This window comes from Salmo trutta, chromosome 16 (assembly GCF_901001165.1).
Source record: "Salmo trutta chromosome 16, fSalTru1.1, whole genome shotgun sequence".
In the NCBI taxonomy this organism is placed as follows: Eukaryota; Metazoa; Chordata; class Actinopteri; order Salmoniformes; family Salmonidae; genus Salmo; species Salmo trutta.
Window position 1 is genome coordinate 51,087,168 of NC_042972.1, and position 19,625 is coordinate 51,106,792.

At 42.1% G+C, this 19,625-nt stretch overlaps 1 pseudogene; it reads left to right on the forward strand.

Moving 5' to 3' along the window:
* LOC115150978 (guanine nucleotide-binding protein G(s) subunit alpha-like) overlaps positions 1 to 19,625 on the forward strand; it is a 46,180-nt pseudogene that overhangs the window by 15,943 nt on the left and 10,612 nt on the right.

Consider the following 19,625-nt stretch of genomic DNA (forward strand, 5'->3'; position numbering starts at 1 on the left):
ATACACTTTTTTATGCTGCACAGTAATAGGGACCTAGGTATTTAAGACCAAAACAATCTGTAAAAAGGGGCTCAGGCCCAAGTTAGGATGTGGTCTGTTTTCCTTTCATTTAGCAAGTAGCATGTTGTTAGCACGAAGGAGCAGCGTTTGTTCTCTCTGTTCCATTATGGGTGGCGAATGACTGTTCCGAATCTCCCGGAATATTCCCAACATTCCACGCCCCGTGGTTAGTGGACAGTCATCACTAGGGCCAGGAGTTTCTCCTGACCACGTGGTCTGGCCAGGAACAACTCTGAACCCTTAGTTGTAGGTTGTAACATGGTTGGAGACTGAAGTGATGTGTGATTTACATGCCTAGAATTTACCTCAATAGAATTGATATTGCCCTAAAGAGACCACTATCAAGTGAGGTGGTTTTTTTTAAACCTACATCTTCCTCTTTTCTCTGTTTGCAGGTGCTGGTGAATCTGGGAAGAGCACGATAGTCAAACAGATGCGAATATTGCATGTGAATGGCTTCAATGCAGAGTAAGTATAGTTTTTTCCCCCCAATTTCATAAATCTTTGCAGGACCGTGTCAAGCACATATTATTTAGTCGGCGCCACTTGAAGGCCATAGGGGTCTTACTCCATTTTATATTACACAGATTTGAACTCTAAACTGGTAAACAATGTCCTAGGATTTTCCGGTTGATTATTCACTCCGGGCTACAAATGCGTTTTGTTTTGTGACTAACTTTTAATTTCGGGTTTACAGGTACAAAAGCAATCAAATAAATGCATCCAAAGATAACCCAAACCCACAATTGCGTCCCATCCCAGAAACTGTATGAATGTTTGTCGCCAGAGAGACTAGGTGTTACTTATGCCTATAGGTGAAACTCCGCTCGAGTTAATTGATCATATTTACAGCGTTTATTGCTCTAAGAATTGCCTATTTTATAAACCGTTTTTAAACAACAAGTGGTTGGTAAGCTCCAAAAATGCAAGAGGTCCTTGAAGTTGTTTTTGAATAGTTTGAAATCACATGCTTAGCTTACTCCTACTCCGTTCCTGCTATTGCGTCTTTTATAGCAAATTCTGAAGTTTTTGGTTTCACCAATTTCTTTTCATAGTCGCTATAGCATGTGCTGTAGTGCGCCAACATCAATACTGTAGAACCTTAAGAAAAACGTAACTTTAGGCACTGAAAAACTAAGAAAAACTGTAATTTGCCTCAGGCTTTTGTTTTCCCCAACAATATGAGTTCATGCAGGCTTCATTTCTGTGGATTCTCACTGCTCATGTACAAAATTATTCTGATCATTCCAGAACTATAATAATCAACAGTGTTTCCGCTGCAGTCATTTATCTGTGGTGCTGGGCCACGGCAAAATCCTTGCCGCCACTCCCAAAAATACGGAACATGAAAAAAGGAAAAAATGGTGACATGAGGTGGTTTCTGTGAGAAATACAGGCAGGGGACGTGTAGTGTAACCCTGGGTGGTGTTACCCTAATATTATATTCACTGTGTTAATGCAAGTTTTTTTGGGACATAAAATTCATCAATATAATGCTAACTAGTTAAAAGATCACATTTGGTATCTAGCTAATGATTAGCTCAATAAGGTAAATGCAGATAAGCAGCCCAATGTTCCAGCCTATTTATTTATAGCCACTATACTGCTATCAGTTTGGCTTAGGGTTGGGCGATGTCAACCTTTGTCCTATCGTGATTAAGTACCCATAAAACATTGTGATATACAATGGTATCGCACCCTATTGCCCCCCCCCCCCCCCCCCCCCAAAAAAAAGAATACAATTAAAGTAAAGACAGCTAAAAAGAACCACTAGCATGAGCTCACATGCTATGGGAAGGACGAGAGGAATCATTCTATTTTGGAGCCAAATCTTTTTTAGTAGCCTATTCCTGATGTCGATTAAGGCAGCCCTCAGCACTTCTCTGATTCAGAAGGGTTGGGTTAAATGTGAAAGACACATTTCAGTTGAATGCATTCAGTTGTACAACTGAGTAGGTATCCCCCTTTCCTTTTTTAGTAGCCTATTGGAGATGTGTCACGAAAGACATGTATGTCTGTGTGTGCCTACGCGCAAGACAGCCTCGTTGGCTGTGCGTCGTGTGATGGGTTGTAAATCATCCAGGACCCGGCTGCAGAGCAGGCTACTCTGCTGTCCCCAGAACTGGATAATTATTCAATGATTCTTATTAAGCCTAGGCTTCTATACATTGCTAATAATAGGCTATGGAAATAGGCCTACTCTACACATCGTTTCTCTCATAAGCTTTGCTGTGATAGAAACTCGACTATAGACTCTGACTTTCAAAGTTCTTCCAATTACACACTTTATTAGAATAGCCTATTTGGAAAATACTATTGATAACTTTAACTTGTCTTAATGCTTTTGATAGGCTATTTTAATGAGTAGGATTTGGCTTTTGTCCGTTTGGTTCTCAACAGCAAGGAGGAGGGACGCATGCATCATTCCTTTTTAAATAGACTAAGCTTTGCTCAACTGTAAGTCTTGTTCAAACTACTCGTTCGATTTTTCTATCTTGCTATTCTTTGTTCTACTTCTCTCATTATTACCTTAGGCCTATCATATTTTTAGGTTATTCAAAAACAACTTAACTTTCTGAGAACTCCGTTAGATAAATCCATTTTTTGATCATGAAGTAGCACTGCGAGAGGCGGCGGGAGAAAGCCAGCTTGTATAAAAACTCAAGTCACATTCTTATCAAATGGAGAGAAAATACATTTGTCTTTTCAAATAATTACACACCGGAGTGTCCTCTAAAAAAATGAAATAGGCTTCGGCCATATGGCCCAGATCATCCGGCACTGAGAGAGAGGGAAGACCAATATATTATCTGACCGGACATTTTGCGTGAAAATCTTAGCTCTGTCTACATTGTTCTCTTGCATTCTGTTTATTGTTTCTAACATATTTATTGAAATAGGTTATGCAGGCTATAGCAAAGGAATAGGCCCTGCTGTGGGCTGCCTGGTCAGTGCTTTAATGCGGGGTGCCAGTCAAGTTGAAAAACACTACCTTCAGAAAGTATTAACACCTCTTTACTTTTTCCACGTTTTGTTGTGTTACATCCTGAATTGAAAATTGCGATTTTTATGTCACTGGCCTACATACAATACCCCATAATGTCAAAATGGAATTATGTTTTTAGACATTTTTGCAAATTTAATAAAAAATGCAAACTTGAAATGAGTCAATAAGTATTCAACCCCTTCGTTATGGCAGCCTAAATACGTGCCGGAGTAAAAATGTACTTAACAAGTCACATAATAAGTTGCATGGACTCACTCTGTGTGCAATAATAGGGTTTGATTTTTGAATGACTACCTCATCTCTGTACAACACACATACAATTACTGTATCTGTAAGGTCCCTCAGTCGAGCAGTGAATTTCAAACACAGATTCAACCACAAAGATCAGGGAGGTTTTCTAATGCCTTGCAAAGAAGGGCACCTATTGGAAGTTAAAAGAAAAGTAAAAAAAACAGACATTGAATATCCCTTTCAGCTTGGCGAAGTTATTAATTACACTTTGGATGGTGTATCAATACACCCAGTCACTACAAAGATACAGGCGTCCTTCCTAACTCAGTTGCCAGAGAGGAAGAAAACCGCTCAGGGATTTCACCATAAGGCCAATGGTGACTTTAAAACAGTTACAGAGTTTAATGGCAGTGATAGGAGAACTGAGGATGGCTCAACATTGTAATTACTCCACAATAATAACCTAAATGACAGTGAAAAGAAGGAAGCCTGTACAGAATACAAATATTCCAAATCATGCGTCCTTATTGCAACAAGGCACTTTAAGTAATACTGCAAAAAATATGGCAAAGAAATTAACTTTATGTTTGGGGAAAATCCAACATAATACATCACTGAGTACCAGTCTTCATATTTTCAAGCATGGTGGTGGCTGCATCATGTTATGGGTATGCTTGTCATCGGCAAGGACTAGGGATTTTATTTGTTGATAAAAAGAAACAGAATAGAGCTAAGCATAAGCAAAATATTAGAGGAAATGCAGTGTGCAACAGACACTGGGAGATAAGTTCACCTTTCAGCAGGAAAATAACCAAATATGTGCTTACCAAGACGACATTGAATGTTCCTAAGTGGCCTAGTTACAATTTTGACTTAAATTGGCTTGAAAATCTATGGCAAGACTTGAAAATGGCTGTGTAGCAATGGTCAGCAACCAACTTGACAGAGCTTGAAGAATTAAAAAAATAATAATGTGCAAATATTGTTCAATCCAGGAGTACAAAGCTCTTAGAGACTTACCCAGAAAGACTCAGGGCAGTAATCACTTCCAAAGGTGATTCTAACATGTATTGACACAGGGGTGTGAATATTTATGTAAATAATATTTCTGTATGTCATTTTCTAAAAACATGTTTTCCCTTTGTCCTTATGGGGTATTGGTGTATCGATTTAATCAATTTTGAATTCAGGCTGTAATATAGCAAAATGTGGAATAAGTCGAGGTATATGAATACTTTCTGAAGGCACTGTAGGCTGTACATCGTCTGTCACATCACAATGTCATCACCATCGACGATGGCTGTCAATCGTCTTCGATATCCAATACTATCGTAATATTGCCCAACCCTAGTTGATAATGCTTATTGCTAATAGCATACCTGAAAGTATGGACCATGCATAGTCTATATGCATGGTCCAATATGTTAGAATCATTTATACAAATAATTTTACCAGTATGTTATTGGGCTCATTTCTTGAGGTGGAAATTATATTTTAGATGGTGTCAGCGTCATTTTATTTTAATTAATTTTGGAGTAGAATGTCCTTTTTAAAAGTCACCAGAAGTGAGTTTCTCAGTCGTTTCTACTACATTTTCTATTTCTTCCTCTACTGCTACAATTTTTTCCAGAGGAAACACATATACGTCAAAAGGCCTTGGCTCTTACTGATGATGCAAAAAATTATATTATTTATATTATTTTTGACTATGTCGTATTGTTTTGACTATCGCAATATTATTTTTGCAAGTTACCTGCACCAAAACGCCAGTATTTGTCCTTCATAACTTGTTCTCCATCTTCTTTTTAAATAGGTAGCCATTTTTTCCCCAGCACTTTTCTTTCCACGACTGATCAAAACATGTTCTCATGGCTCTCTCTTGTCCCTCTACAGCAGGCATATGATGAGCAATATGTTTGGAATATCGAATCGCAATACAATCACAGTATCTAATCGCAACACATATAGAATGGCTGATACATCGTATCGTGAGGTCCCTGGGAATTCACAGCCCTATTGGCTTCCACATATGGCTAAATAAGTTCAGATCAACTTCATTGTCCAAGGGAGAAATTTGTCTCGTGTATATACACGCACCACTACTCACACATTAAATGCATATCATATAATACAGATCACCTAATACAAAGCGCAATTTCAAAACATATACTGTAGTAGGTAAACATTACACACCGACACACTTGCAGACACACACTTGTGCACACACAGGTCAGTCAGTCAGTCCATAGCAGGGACCTTTTTATACAGATTGTCTTGATGGTCAATTCAGGACAGATGTTGTGTGTTTAGTGTTCCACAGCCGTGCACCCCGGTGTAGCCTATTGATAAATACTTGCTTCGGTTCAGGGTTGTTGCCTCTGCTTGCCCTTCAGACCAGAATGTTGTTCCTACCTACTGAAAGGGGGACAGGCAGTGCCAGTCAGTGCTAGGTGCTGGAGAGCAGGATGAGGAGGACAGAAGGAGGTGGAGGTGGGGAGGGACAGAATAATAGGGAGAGGGGATAAGAATGGAGAAGCAGATAGAGAAGAGTGGTATGGCAGAGGTGAGAAGAGATTGGTATGGCAGTTTTTATTTTTTATTTTTTTACTGTTGTTTTCGGGGTCTTCGTGTGAGGAATGTGGTGGAGTCTCCTCTCCTCTCTCTTACTTGCTCACGGCAACTCCTAAATTCTTCCAACCCAGCTACACAGAGACTGATGAAATGCATGAAGAATGCGCTATGTATCTGTCTATCTATCCAAATGACGTTGTCTCTCCGTCATCCATCAACGCATGAGCCCCATAGCAAAACCATTGGCTCAATTTTTGATGGATATGAAATCTGTGTGGTTGGGCCCTTTTTTTGTTGAGTTTGCAGACTTCAGCCGTGAGTAACGATTGCCAATCTGCCCATTGGACTTTTCATTGTGTTACTACACCTTTATGTTGATTTTGATTGTATTTGGTGACTAACCTCCTAATTTTCATGCTTCTCAGGGAGAAAAAACAGAAAATTCAAGACATAAAAAATAACATAAAGGAAGCTGTTGAGGTAAGTAATTGGTACTGTTTTCTGTACTAGTAGCCCAATAGAGGAAATCCTTCAAATGTTTTGATGTATCGATTTTGAAAAGAATATTTACGTTTTTCCTCAGTATTTTTTTATTTGTATTTTTTTTAAAGCATTGTCTTTCTATTTTTCTTTCATTTCAGACTATAGTGACAGCCATGAATACACTCACACCCCCAGTCCAGTTAGCCAACCCAGCACACCAGTTCCGAATCGAATACATCCTGAACCTAGTAAATCAGAAGGATTTTGAATTTACATCGGTAAGTATTTTTCGAATAAAAAAGATCACACACTATCCCTGTTATGTTGACATTTTTCAGGGTTTTTCTCTAAACGGTGCATGTCAGGTAGCCCTCTAGAGACTGCAGTAAAAGAGGTGGTCCAATGAACCACACTCACTTGATGAGTAACTTTGACTGAAACCTGTAGATTTGTGTCTTTAGCTCAGTGGGCTAAAACAGTCTGGTTTGAACTAATTGGATACTGTTGTCTTATTCAGAGTTCATGTCCCAAAGGATAACCTCCATCTCAAAGTTTTCAACTGTTGAAACTATGAATATTAGTCAAACTGGCTGCTAACTTGATATAGGTCTACGTTTTTGAATTTCAAAAGGAGGAACTCTAAGATGAGGCAGGATATAATAGGCCCAGTCAGTGAATGGGTAAATATGTGAAAATACTGGATTATAAATTGTGTCTTCGTGTGTTATACTTATGCTAAAATGTTTATTATATTCTACTGAGCCATTTGCTTCATGTTCCTATTCTTATCGTTTGTTATTTCTTATTGTTGTTGCATTGTTGAGAAGGAACCTGCAAGTAAGCATTTTGTTGGACAATGTATGCCACGCGTATTCCGTACATACGATTAATACAACTTGAAACTCGGGCCAATAACTTCCTAGTGGAACATCACATCAGTCATGGTAGCTACTACAGTATGGTGTCTGTCTGTCTGTCTGTCTGTCTGTCTGTCTGTCTGTCTGTCTGTCTGTCTGTCTGTCTGTCTGTCTGTCTGTCTGTCTGTCTGTCTGTCTGTCTGTCTGTCTTGTGGTTAAGTAATTAGCAGGTGTACTCCCCTTGGGATGCTCACAATTGAATGAGGCTCTCACCTGAGAGATGCATGGCCTGTGCCTGTTAACGCTGATTGTCTTTAATAACACTAAATGGGTCTGATGGGAGTTCCTCTCTGAAACACCAGGACCCTCAGGGATTCCCTCCAAACGGTATGTTCCCAGGGCAGACAGGCGTGCAGACCGGCAGGGTGGACAGGCAGACAGGCAGGGTGGACAGGCAGACAGGCAGGGTAAGCAGGCAGGCAGGCAGGCAGGCAGCCAGGCAAGCAAGGCTGATAAAGATGTTCAATGCAAGTAAGCCAGAAATTCCAATCCAGATTAAATGTGATTTCGAAAGTGATGTATGACCAATATGTAATAACGTTTTCTGATTCTGAATCAGAAGATACAACTAGGGCTGGCACAATTACCGTATAACCGTGTAACCGATGGTTATGGATGAAGTAAAATAACTGTCATAACCGTTTAAAAAAAAAACATATGTACTCAGTGTACAAAACATTAGGAACAGCTGCTCTTTCCATGACGTAGACTGACCAAGTGAAAGCTATGATTCCTTATGGATGTCACTTGATAAATCCACTTCAATCAGTGTAGCTAAATGGGAGGAGACGGGTTAAAGAAGGATTTTTAAGCCTTGAGACAATTGAGACATGGATTGTGTATGTGTGCCATTCAGAGGGTGAATGGGCGAGATAGAAGATTTAAGTGCCTTTGAATGTGGAATGTTAATAGGTGCCAGACGCATCGGTTTGAGTGTGTCAAGAACTGCAACGCTGCTGGGTTTTTAACGCTCAACTTTTTCCCGTGTGTATCAAGAATGGTTCACCACCCAAAGGACATCCAGCCAACTTGACACAACTATGGGAATATATCCCTGTTGAACGCAGGAGAGTCCATGCCCCAATTATATATACATTATTTTGGGGGGAGAGAACAGCTGATGGAAGATGGGATGGGCATGGCATTCATGCGGTTGAGTCCGTTTCTGCGATAACATGGACTCTTAACAACATGATGAAACATTGTTGCCTCTTGCTGAAATAAGCATGGTGTTATAGCAAACAATGAATAAAATGGGCTTAGAACATCTAACCCTGGCAATTTGAATGGTAAACTTTTATTTTTATTGGTAAACTCATAGAAGCGGTAAAGAGGTCAATCGAACTCAACCAAAACAATGGAATTACAATGGAAACACGTGGGGTAGGGCCATGGGGGAAAGATCATTGCCCCCAGCAAAAATAAGTCTACATTTAGGCTGTTGTTTATATGTGTATAATGCTTGTATGGATGTCAACCCTAACACAAGCAGATGTTCATGTCATCGTTACCAATCAACTGCTTTACAGTCTTAAAAAACGACTTTGGCTGTCATCACCAATTTCTGTACGCTAGCTATGCTAACCGGCGTATACGAACGAGAGTTAGCGTTTAGCAGTCACTTCTTCTGAACCTGACTACCACATGCCAAATATATCCAAATCAGACTTAAGTAAGGACATTGTTGGCCTGTTACAATAGAAAAATCCTGACAGATTTGACGAATATCCACTTTGTTGGACCAGATTTGCTGAATGTGCGCCGTTCTGGTCAATGGGATGTCTGCGTTCCATTGAATCTTTTAGCGCATCTATGGGTTCACTCGCAATGGCTGCCTGGTATTGTGACGCAATCATTTCCACGGTAATATAGAATGTTCATTCAAATGACGTTAACTGATGTGGCTTATGCAATGGAATGTCGTTTTTGTAATGTCAGTTGAGTTGAATCAACAAATCACAGCACATATTGATGGGTGCCATTCCTGCTTTTACTTCCTGCTTTTACTTCCTGCTTTGCTCCTATGGGTAGCCTACATTTGCAATGGCCACCAGTCCACCCATTAGGCCATCGTTGACTTGAATGCCATCATTGATTTCTATAGCAGCACATAGTCAGGAGTGGAGGAAAGGAGAAGGGTTATGACAGAGACCGCGGTCATTCGGTTGGCCAATTACCGTCATCCAAAATTCCATGACCCTCGCAGCCCTAGTTGCAAGATTAGGTTAGAGTTTGCCCTAATGTGTTCTATAGATTTGGAGATATTTTATATGGTCTGTTGCTGTGCCAAGGGAATCTATGTCAATATGGTAGATTGGAACGTATGTGGCTATTGATTACTTCTCTGAAGCATCTAATGCATTACATTAAATGTGGGTTTGTGTGTGTTTTGGGCAGAGAAGACTATCTGATAGGCCTCTGCCTCCTCCCTCTCCCTCCCATCTCCTGGCCCTAGGCTAGGGCCTACCAGGAACCAGTCTGACTGGTTCACTCTGCCTGCCGCTCCGCTCTGCTTGGGCTTCTGACAGGGAACAGGGAGACTGACGGGAGGGAGAGGAAACACTATAGAGAAGGAGAGGGCTGCTGAGCTTAGCTGATATCCTGGATATACTTTATCCCAAGTGTTTTCCTTACCATTGTACAGCCCCCAACCCTTAGAGTTTGGCTTATTCTATGTAACTGCCTTGCGTCTCAGTAAAATTCTGTCCGTGTCTCAGGGAACTTGCTGAACCTCTATGTTAATTTTCCTCATATATCTCCTCTCCTCGCTGTCTGTCTTTCCTCGGCTATGTAGCTGATGGGATACCTTGTGAATAGGGACAGGAGTTTTAGCCTACCTGGTTAGGCAACGTGGTTAGGTGAAACACCTGGCCCTGCTTCTGAATCACGCGCATTCGAATGCGCGTTGATTTACCACAAAACTGAATGTCAGGATTGCAGTGTGTTCAGAGTGAGACTGACAGATAATTACATTTCTGTTTTGTTTGCATGTTGGTAGTTATATCAATTGTCATGTAGGCCTTTGTCTTACGATTGTCAAATCAAATCAAATTGTATTAGTCACATGCGCCGAATACAACAGGTGTAGACCTTACAGTGAAATGCTTACTTACGAGCCCCTAACGAGCCCCTAAGAAATAAAAGTTATTAAAGAGCAGCAGTAAAATAACAATAGCGAGACTATATACAGGGGGGGTACCGGTAAAGACTCAATGTGCTGGGCACCGGTTAGTCGAGGTAATATGTACATGTAGGTAGAGTTATTAAAGTGACTATGCATAGATGATAACAACAGAGAGTAGCAGCGGTGTAAAAGGGGGAGCAATGCAAATAGTCTGGGTGGGTAGCCATTTGATTAGGTGTTCAGGAGTCTTATGGCTTGGGGGTAGAAGCTGTTTAGAAGCATCTTGGACCTAGACTTGGTGCTCCGGTACCGCTTGCCGTGCGGTAGCAGAGAGAACAGTCTATGACTAGGGTGGCTGGAGTCCTTGACAATTTTTAGGGCCTTCCTCTGACACCGCCTGGTATAGAGGTCCTGGAAGGCAGGAAGCTTGGCCCCAGTGATGTACTGGGCCGTTCGCACTACCCTCTGTAGTGCCTTGCGGTCGGAGGCCGAGCAGTTGCCATACCAGGCAGTGATGCCACCATGTCAGGATGCTCTTGATGGTGCAGCTGTAGAACCTTATGAGGAAGCCTAGTTGGGAATTCTTAGAGAATCCTTATCAGTTGAGAAGGGAAAGTTATGTTTGCTGTCCCTCATTGTTCCTGTGTAGGCTCCTTGATTTGAAGAATGTTTGGTTCCCTCTGTATCTCGTGTCCTGCGCCCACTCTGTCCTCCACTCACCAATGTCAACATGGCAGCATCTTCCCAAAGGGATGGGTACAGCTGTAGGTTCAATGAGACCACTAAAAGGAATACACAGACAATGCCCTCCCCAAATATGTTATTTTACAGACCAAAAAAAAGCGTTCTGATTGGTTGAATTAATGTTGAATTCTAAATCGACTCCTATCCTCCATGTTAGCCCAGGGATGGCTTACCCTCCTGGGCAGGTCCTGTAGGATTTTGTTTCAGTCTAACTTAAACACATGCTCATACTAATGATCTCGTCCTCAGGATTAGCTGGCAAGGTGTGCTATAATAGGACTAGAGCAAAAGCCTGGATAGGTTCGATTTAAGCAATCATTGATGAATCTTTTCTTCCGATAGGCTAGGTGAAATGTTCACCGTATTGCTCAATAAATCCAATTTCAGATCTCGATGAGTGCCTAGCGGGCAGGGCCTAGGCTTACATTTTGGCTATTGCCTGAATGAAATGAATAGCTGAAATGTAAGCTAAAAAAGGACTTCTCTAATCTGAGCAACCGGTTCTCTTCTCTAGCCATGGACTGTCCTGATCCAGTTCTCTGTGTTGTGTTGTTCCGCAGGAGTTCTATGAGCATGCAAAGAACCTATGGCAAGACGAGGGGGTGAAGGCCTGCTTCGAGAGATCCAATGAGTACCAGCTGATCGACTGTGCACAGTAGTAAGTACCCAGTCGTTGTCCCTCTGCGTAACGTGCTGTGTAACACATTCTTTGACGCTTACTCGGAATTCATATCATCAATTCAAGACTCGAACTTGAGTACAGGTTTAGTATGCACGTTTTTTTTTTAATTTCAAACTTATTGTATTTGTCCAGCTGACAATGGCAACCCCAATGCACAGTATGTCTGTTGTTGAGATTGTGTGTTACTGTAGCATGGGTATTTATTTGTGTAGCTGTTGATTTGTGCACTTACAGTACAGGTTCATTGTGGCTGTGTTGGGAGAGGTTTTTACAGTAGAGTTTCCCCTTTCCTTCCTGCTCGGCTCCTAGCTTGTCATTTCTGGAATTCTTTCTTATCCGTCCTTTGATCTCTGTCAGGCCTGCCTCTGTTGTAAGTCATGCACTGGTCACATGAACCCAGAGGTCTTAGAAGGCAGATGCTCTTGGCGCGTTGCAGCAAGATGGGATTCTGGTTAGGGCCGGGTAATATATCGAATTGATTTGAGTCTTTCTAATGTATGTTTCAGCACAATGTTCCAAATGCTTGTATCGCAAGAATCAAGGGTTTACTTTTCCCCCATTTTCTTTTTATTGGTGTTTGTCTTTTTTGGTCTTTTCTCCTTCGCTTCTTCTGTGCTATGTGCACTTGTGCAACTTCCCACTCGCACACAGACACCAAGCCCCTCCCCCCTGCCACTCACAACAACAAAGAGACTAAATATCACTTCTTCCTCTCTGACAGCGAGCCGTTTCAACTCGCTATTTGCATTTGAGGTTTGGTCCAACATAAATCGTTCATGTCGACACGAAACACATTGAGACATTATTTCATTAATGGAGGAGGACTTAACCTTTGTAACGATACCCTTTTTATGTCTCAACTCCCAAAATGTAGAACAGCGCAGGCCCTAGTAAGACGAGAGTGTCGATGAACATTATTGTGGAAAATGAATGCTCAGTTTCTGCCACACGCAGCATTACAGTACCAGGTACCGCTAGCAGCATTTTAGCCACATACTGTTATGTGCTAGCTGTCTAGTATGTGTTTTATAAATGTGCAAATAGCATAAAAATAGGGATTTATATAAGGAGTCGGCAACTCGTTCTCATTCTGAGAAATAAGCATCATCTTATCCAGGTATGCCACTTGATTTCAACATCTAAACAAAGTGAACAGGCTAGGTTGTTCCATCAGTTGGAGACAGTCGGGAGGGTGCGTTTCTTAATTAACAGTTCAACTGTTCTACCTTGTCAACCAGCAAATAGCTCCAAGTTGGCTAGACTTTAAATATAAAAGATTAGCCTGGCTACACGCTAGCCTTGGGCTTGTGCTGGAGAGATTGTTTTTGAGACCTGTATTAATTTTCTATAATGCCTGTGACCAGAAGTTAGTCATTATTCGTGGATGTGCGTTGTGCACGGTTCTGGTTACATTTGTAACACCATTTTTTATTTTCATAGACAGTCTTGAAAGCCAGATCAGTGATTATTGCAAAATAGCAGGTTAAACTATTTTTTTATAAAATAATGTAGTTATTAGAGGGTCTTATGGTTGAAGGCTTGTATTTAGCCAAGGTGTAATTTTTCAAACCTTGAATTCATTTGATTATTCCCGACTGTTTGAAATGCAGTCTATTGACCTTTTTAATTGTTCAACAAAGCTTATTTAGAGAAACGTAAAACAAAATTGAGATGTACAGTGCCTTCGGAAAGTATTCAGACCCCTTGACTTTTTCTACATTTTGTTAGGTTACAGCCTTATTCTAAAATGTTATTAAATTGTTGTTTTTTTTCATCATCAATCTACACACAATACCCCATAATGACAAAGCAAAAACTGGTTTGTAGAAATTGTTCTGTTGTCTTGGCTGTGTGCGTAGGGTCATTGTCCTGTTGGAAGGTGAACCTTTGTCCCTGTCTGAGGTTCTGAGCACTCTGGAGCAGGTTTTCATAAAGGATCTATCTGTACTTTGCTCCGTTCATCTTTGCCTTGATCCTGACTAGTCTCCCAGTCCCTGCCGCTGAAAAACACCACCATGCTTCACCGTATGAATGATGCCAGGTTTCCTCCAGACATGACGCTTGGCATTCAGGCCAGAGAGTTCAATCTTGGGTTCATCAGACCACATAATCTTGTTTCTCATGGTCTGAGAGTCTTTAGGTGCCTTTTGGCAAACTCCAAGCGGGCTGTTATGTGCCTTTTACTGAGGAGGGCTTCCGTTTGGCCAATCTACCATAAAGGCCTGATTGTGGAGGGCTGCAGAGATGGTTGTCCTTCTGGAAGTTTCTCCCTTCTCCACAGAGGAACTCTAGAGCTCTGTCAGAGTGACCATCAGGCTCTTGGTCACCTCCCTGACCAAGGCCCTACTCCCCTGATTGCTCAGTTTGGCCAGGCGGCCAGCTCTAGGAAGAGTCTTGGTGGTTCCAAACTTCTTCCATTTAAGAATGATGGAGGCCACTGTGTTCTTGGGGACCTTCAGTGTTGCAGAACATTTTTGGTACCCTTCCCCAGATCTGTGTCTCGGAGCTCTACGGACAATTCCTTTGACCCCGTGGCTTGGTTTTTGCACTGACATACATTGTCAACTGTGGGACCTTATATAGACAGGTGTGTGCCTGAGCTCAATTTCGAGTCTCATAGCAAAGGGTCTGAATACTTAGGTAAATAAGGTATTTCTCTTTTTTATTTAAGACATTTTTCTTAACCTATTTTCGCTTTGTCATTATGGGGTATTGTGTGTAGATTGATGAGGAAATTGTTTTATTTAATCAATTTTAGAATAAGGCTGTAACGTAACAAAATGTAGAAAAAGTCAAGGGTCTGAATACTTTCCGAAGGCACTGTATATCGTGAATCGCCCGTAAGTTTGAAAAAAATGGAGATATGATTTTTAGGTCATATCGCCCTGCTCTAATTCTGGTTTGTTATTCTGTGCACCGGGATGGGACCCGCTCCTGGACCGTCAAACACAGGCAGGCAGACAGACAGTTTCGTGCAGGCTAAATGGAGACGTACAGAGAGAGGTCTTTCCTGAATTGCGGGGTAGGTATGTCAGCCCTCTCCTCCAGTCTCCCACACCCAGAAGCTCAGCAGCCCAGCCTGTGTTGTGGATCAGATGCTGGGCTGGGCTGGGTGGCCAGACCGGAAGTGCTCCCCTCCCCCCGCTGTATGCTTATGTAAACGGAGCAGCCGAGAAAGAGAGAGGGAGAGCTATTTTTAACTCAAGCTAGCTGCAGAAGGAGAAAGAATGAGCGTGTGTGTGTGTGTGTGTGTGTGTGTGTGTGTGTGTGTGTGTTGGGGAAAGAGAGACAACTTTAGCATCATTGATGAAGGTGTTGGCATGAAATGAAAATCTCTGTCTGAGTTGGTGAGGGAATGTCAAGGCCCTCCCTCTGTAGTGTTCCCCGCTCTCTGTGTGTGTGATAAGAACTCGGCTGAGGATGTTGAAATGGCAATGCGGCCTCAGTCAGATGGAGGCAGGCCCATGGAATACCTTATTTTCTGGTATCGCCAGATTGTTCGGTTTTGATGTCTTCTTGGCTCTTTCTGTCACATATGTGGTTGTCTGTGTTGTTTTTAATTCCGGATGTTTTGTATCACAATCATTTTAGCAATACCAGAAAGTTAATTATTCTTAGTTTACAGTGCAACATTTTGATTGTCCAAAAACACTGAAATATACTCCACTCTGTATTTATTTCACAACACCCATGGGATTGCATCGCGTGGCACATGTATCTGCATCATTTCAATTTATACCACATATATGATCACCCTCCTCTTATGTCAGTCACATGACTAGAAGTATTGAAATGGCTGTTACAAGTGTTCCTTATTTGTGCTGTCAAAATGAGGTCATAGTGTATTTCTGTAACTGAGCACCACATTTTAATTCCTCAACAATGGTGATAAAACATGCTACGTTGCAGATTCTTGAGAGAGAACTTTTACCGGATCCCGTTATGAATTGGGGGTAAATTTGGGGAGTGCCTTGAAAAGTTCCAACAGGAACATCAAGACGATACGGTAGTACAGATAGGAAACCAAAACAGAGACCCAAAGTAAAATGTCAGCCAATTTTGTTCTGTGGTTTAGACCTACCGAGAGCATGGTAAACCTGCATAAATCTCAGACCTACATGAATGTCACAAAAAAAGGGTGTTTGAAATAAATGTCAATATAAAACAAATGGCTCTATCCATTAGGAGTTTTGCAGTCTTGTTTGATAATCTCTCAAAATGCATTTTCAATTGTTCGCTTTGGCCTAAATTCTGTATTCCATACCAAAATTGATCAACTAGGCCTCATTTTTGCATTTGTAGCTCAGCTTTCCTGATAAGGTTTGCACCTAAAGTCGCTAGATAATTGGGCGAACGAGACTGGGAAGTGAAGTTGCAATGCCGCAGAGAGAGGTTGTTGAGCTGTTCCCCTCAGGCTGCTGTGGAGAGCTTTCTGTGGAAATGCTGAGGAAATGGAGCTGTGTGGAGCAGCCTAGCCGCTGTCCTATGTATCAGCTGAGCTATAGACCATTCAGTCTGGCCTGTCAATGCTCTCCACTTTTGACGCTACTATAATGTGGCGTAGGTTTCCCTCAAAGCCCACACTATCTTTACTCCTCTGAACACTTCTCTTGGTAAACTCTTTCTCTCCCATTCTCTCCGTCTCCAAGTTTGTAGTAGTAGTATCTTTGCAGGAACAGAAAATGGCTGGGACTGAGTCACTGAGTCATCACATGAGGGAGGGAGGGAGGGAGAGCGAGCGAGAGGGAGGGAGGGAGAGCGAGAGGGAGGGAGGGAGGGAGAGCGAGAGGGAGGGAGGGAGGGAGGGAGAGCGAGAGGGAGGGAGGGAGGGAGGGAGGGAAGGAAGGAGAGCGAGAGGGAGGGAGGGAGAGCGAAAGGGAGGGAGGGAGGGAGGGAGGGAGGGAGAGCGAGAGGGAGGGAGGGAGGGAGGGAGGAGAGCGAGAGAGAGGGAGGGAGGGAGGGAGAGCGAGAGGGAGGGAGGGAGGGAGAGAGGAAGGGAGGGAGAAAGGTTTCACTGGAAACAGGGTTTGAGGAGAGTGTAGGAACGCTTTTCAAACTGAAAGCCCTGATTTTGTGTGTTTGTGTGTTCGTGTGGGTGCACACACTGCACAAAGCAGATATCAAATCATCCTTAAGTTATTGATCAAGCTGACTGCATTTCCAGCGTGAGAATAGGTAAACGGCTGTTGGTTCCAGCTGTATGGCTGTAACACTGTTGTGCGTCTCACAACTTTCCTAGTCTGCGTACGTAGCTAAGTTGTTGTGATTTCTGGAATGCTCTCCTGTTTAGAGCCTGTGTTGCCCCCTTTCCTTCCAGCATTCTGTTCTTCACAGCCCTTTTTGGGGAGGGCTCGCCCCCCTCCCTTTGCTGGCCTCTCTCCACCTTTCCCTCCCCCCTCTTCTCTCCCTGCATTTCTTTCTCTCTCTCTCTCTCTCTCTCCTCCTCTTTTCTTTCTATGTCTGTCTCTCCCTCTCTCTGGCCCCACTCCAGTCACAGAAGATTTGGAGCTGATAGTCTATTTATAGCGCCTGTGGTTCTGTCACCATGACAACCAAGCTGGAGGCCAGGGCGCCAGGGAGCTATTTTTGGAGCAGCTCTGTAATGTCAGACACAGCCTTCTCTCTCTTTCCTCTCCTTCTGTCCCTCTCTATTCTGTGTCGGAGCGACTTCTGGATGTGTAGTGTAGCGTACCCAGTAAGCTAAATTATGTTGAAAAGACTTTTCCAGACGTTGACGTCAGGTGCATTTTAGGTGCTGAATGAAAGATGAAAAGACGTATTTTCCGGACATCGAAAATACATCTTTTCCAGACGTTGAAAATGCGTATTTTCTGGATGTGGAAAATACATATTTTTTGGGATTAACGGTACATTCTCAATGAACTAAGCATTAAATCACAATAATAATTTTGCCAGCATCAAACCCCTGTAAATCTAAGCCAGCGTTTCCCAAACTAGGTGTTGCTTTGGTTGCTGCTAGATCTGGTTGTAATAAACAGAGCGGTATTTGTTTTATTCCTTCAAATTGAACTGTTTAAGCTCCAAAACATTATGACCCCATCACTGAAAGACTCTCAGGAACACATGTCTTCTGTTTCCCACTACAGTGTTCACAAGCCTCTTTAGAACAGAGTGGACCAGACCAGGTACTAAATCAGAATTGGGGGGGAGAACACCATCAATGATGATTGTTTTGTTCTGCACAGAAGATCATCCAAAATGATTGTCTGATGATCTTCTAGACCTTTCTGATGCATTTCAGTCACTTCAAACCATACGTCCTTCAGATTGAAGTACTGTCAGACTGATTTTGTAACAGACTATCATAAGCCTGGTCTAAACTATAAACCAACTCTCTAAAGCCCTTGGTTTGCGATATCTAGTAAGCTAACATGTGGAAATGTTTTAAGATGGTCATGGATCTTTTAGCTATTTGATTTAGAATTTTAGGACTTCTGTAGGTCTAACTAAAACACATTTTAAAAGTATTTGATAACATGTTGAATTCGGCGTTTAGTGGCATGCAACATGTTGGAAGTGCTTGCTGTGACTTGTAGTGCAGTCGTGGGCGGTTTGGATGCAGGCCAAAATGAATTGACAACCAAAATCATTACAAGAGTCAGTTTGAAATGTGTCATGAGCCGAGGGCATATCAAAGTTCCAGAGTGGGATCTCTGCTAGTTTAAAAGTTAAGACCCATTATATACGGAGAAATTGGCATAGTAGGCAGTGTAACCAACCACAGCCAACCTTTTAAGCCTGATGAACACAACGTGTTTTTAGCCCGATCTACAGGCTTCCGGTGCATTTTTCCAAGTCGTAGGAAATCTGAGCCAGCCTGGAGCAAAACGTAACGCCGCAGCCCGTAAAGAGTAAATACTTTATTGTACAGAATGTTTGTCAAATAGATAAAAATACAAAAAATCGACCTTAGTCTGTTCAAAAAGGACTAAGTTGTTCCGATGATAATATCAACAAGAGGGCAAACATATCTTTAAAGACTTGGGTTGCAAGCAGGACTAAGGTAACACCGACATCATCTTTTAGGGAGCGGTAATGAGGTGACCAATAATGGTTGCAATTGAGATCAGCTGTGCGGGTGAATTTAGCGCGTATTGATGGTTTAACGAGACATCAGCTGGTGATGGTCGAGCGCCATCGATGGAGGCCCCTTGTTATTTCATTACATTCCAATAGGCTACATTCTGTAGGCTACCCGTTAGCCTATCCTTGTGAAAACCATTAACTGTTTGGCTACTGTTTGTGTTTCCCTGGCTGAGTTGATGAGCTGATTTCGGCCACCAGTTGATTGACAGCTGATTGAACAGCTGATTTCACCATCCCCTCTCCTGCAATTTGCGCCAACCCTGTCTCTTTAATCATGCAACAATGATTTGGTCATTATCATTCAAGAATCGGGCACTTTTCTGCACCCATGTGTTAATGTTAAAATCCTCCCACTGCTAAATGGCATATTATTAGGCCTAGATTCATTATACTGTATTATCATTATGTTATACAAGCTAATTATTATTTCTTAAAGGTACTTTTTAAGGAGTGAGGCAGTCCCAATTGTTGAGCTTTTATTGAAGAGATCGGACAGTGGGGGAGGGGGGGTCAAAGGGCAGTGGGCCGGGTTTGATCCCATGTCGACTCTGGTATATTTGTGCCGGGGTCAGCAACTGTAACCGCACAGGCACTGAGACCACCAATAATGTATTCCGCCTATTGCTTGCTTTGAACATATGATAAAACAATTGATAAATATATCTACCCCCTACAGATGTGTCACTTTATTATAATCCA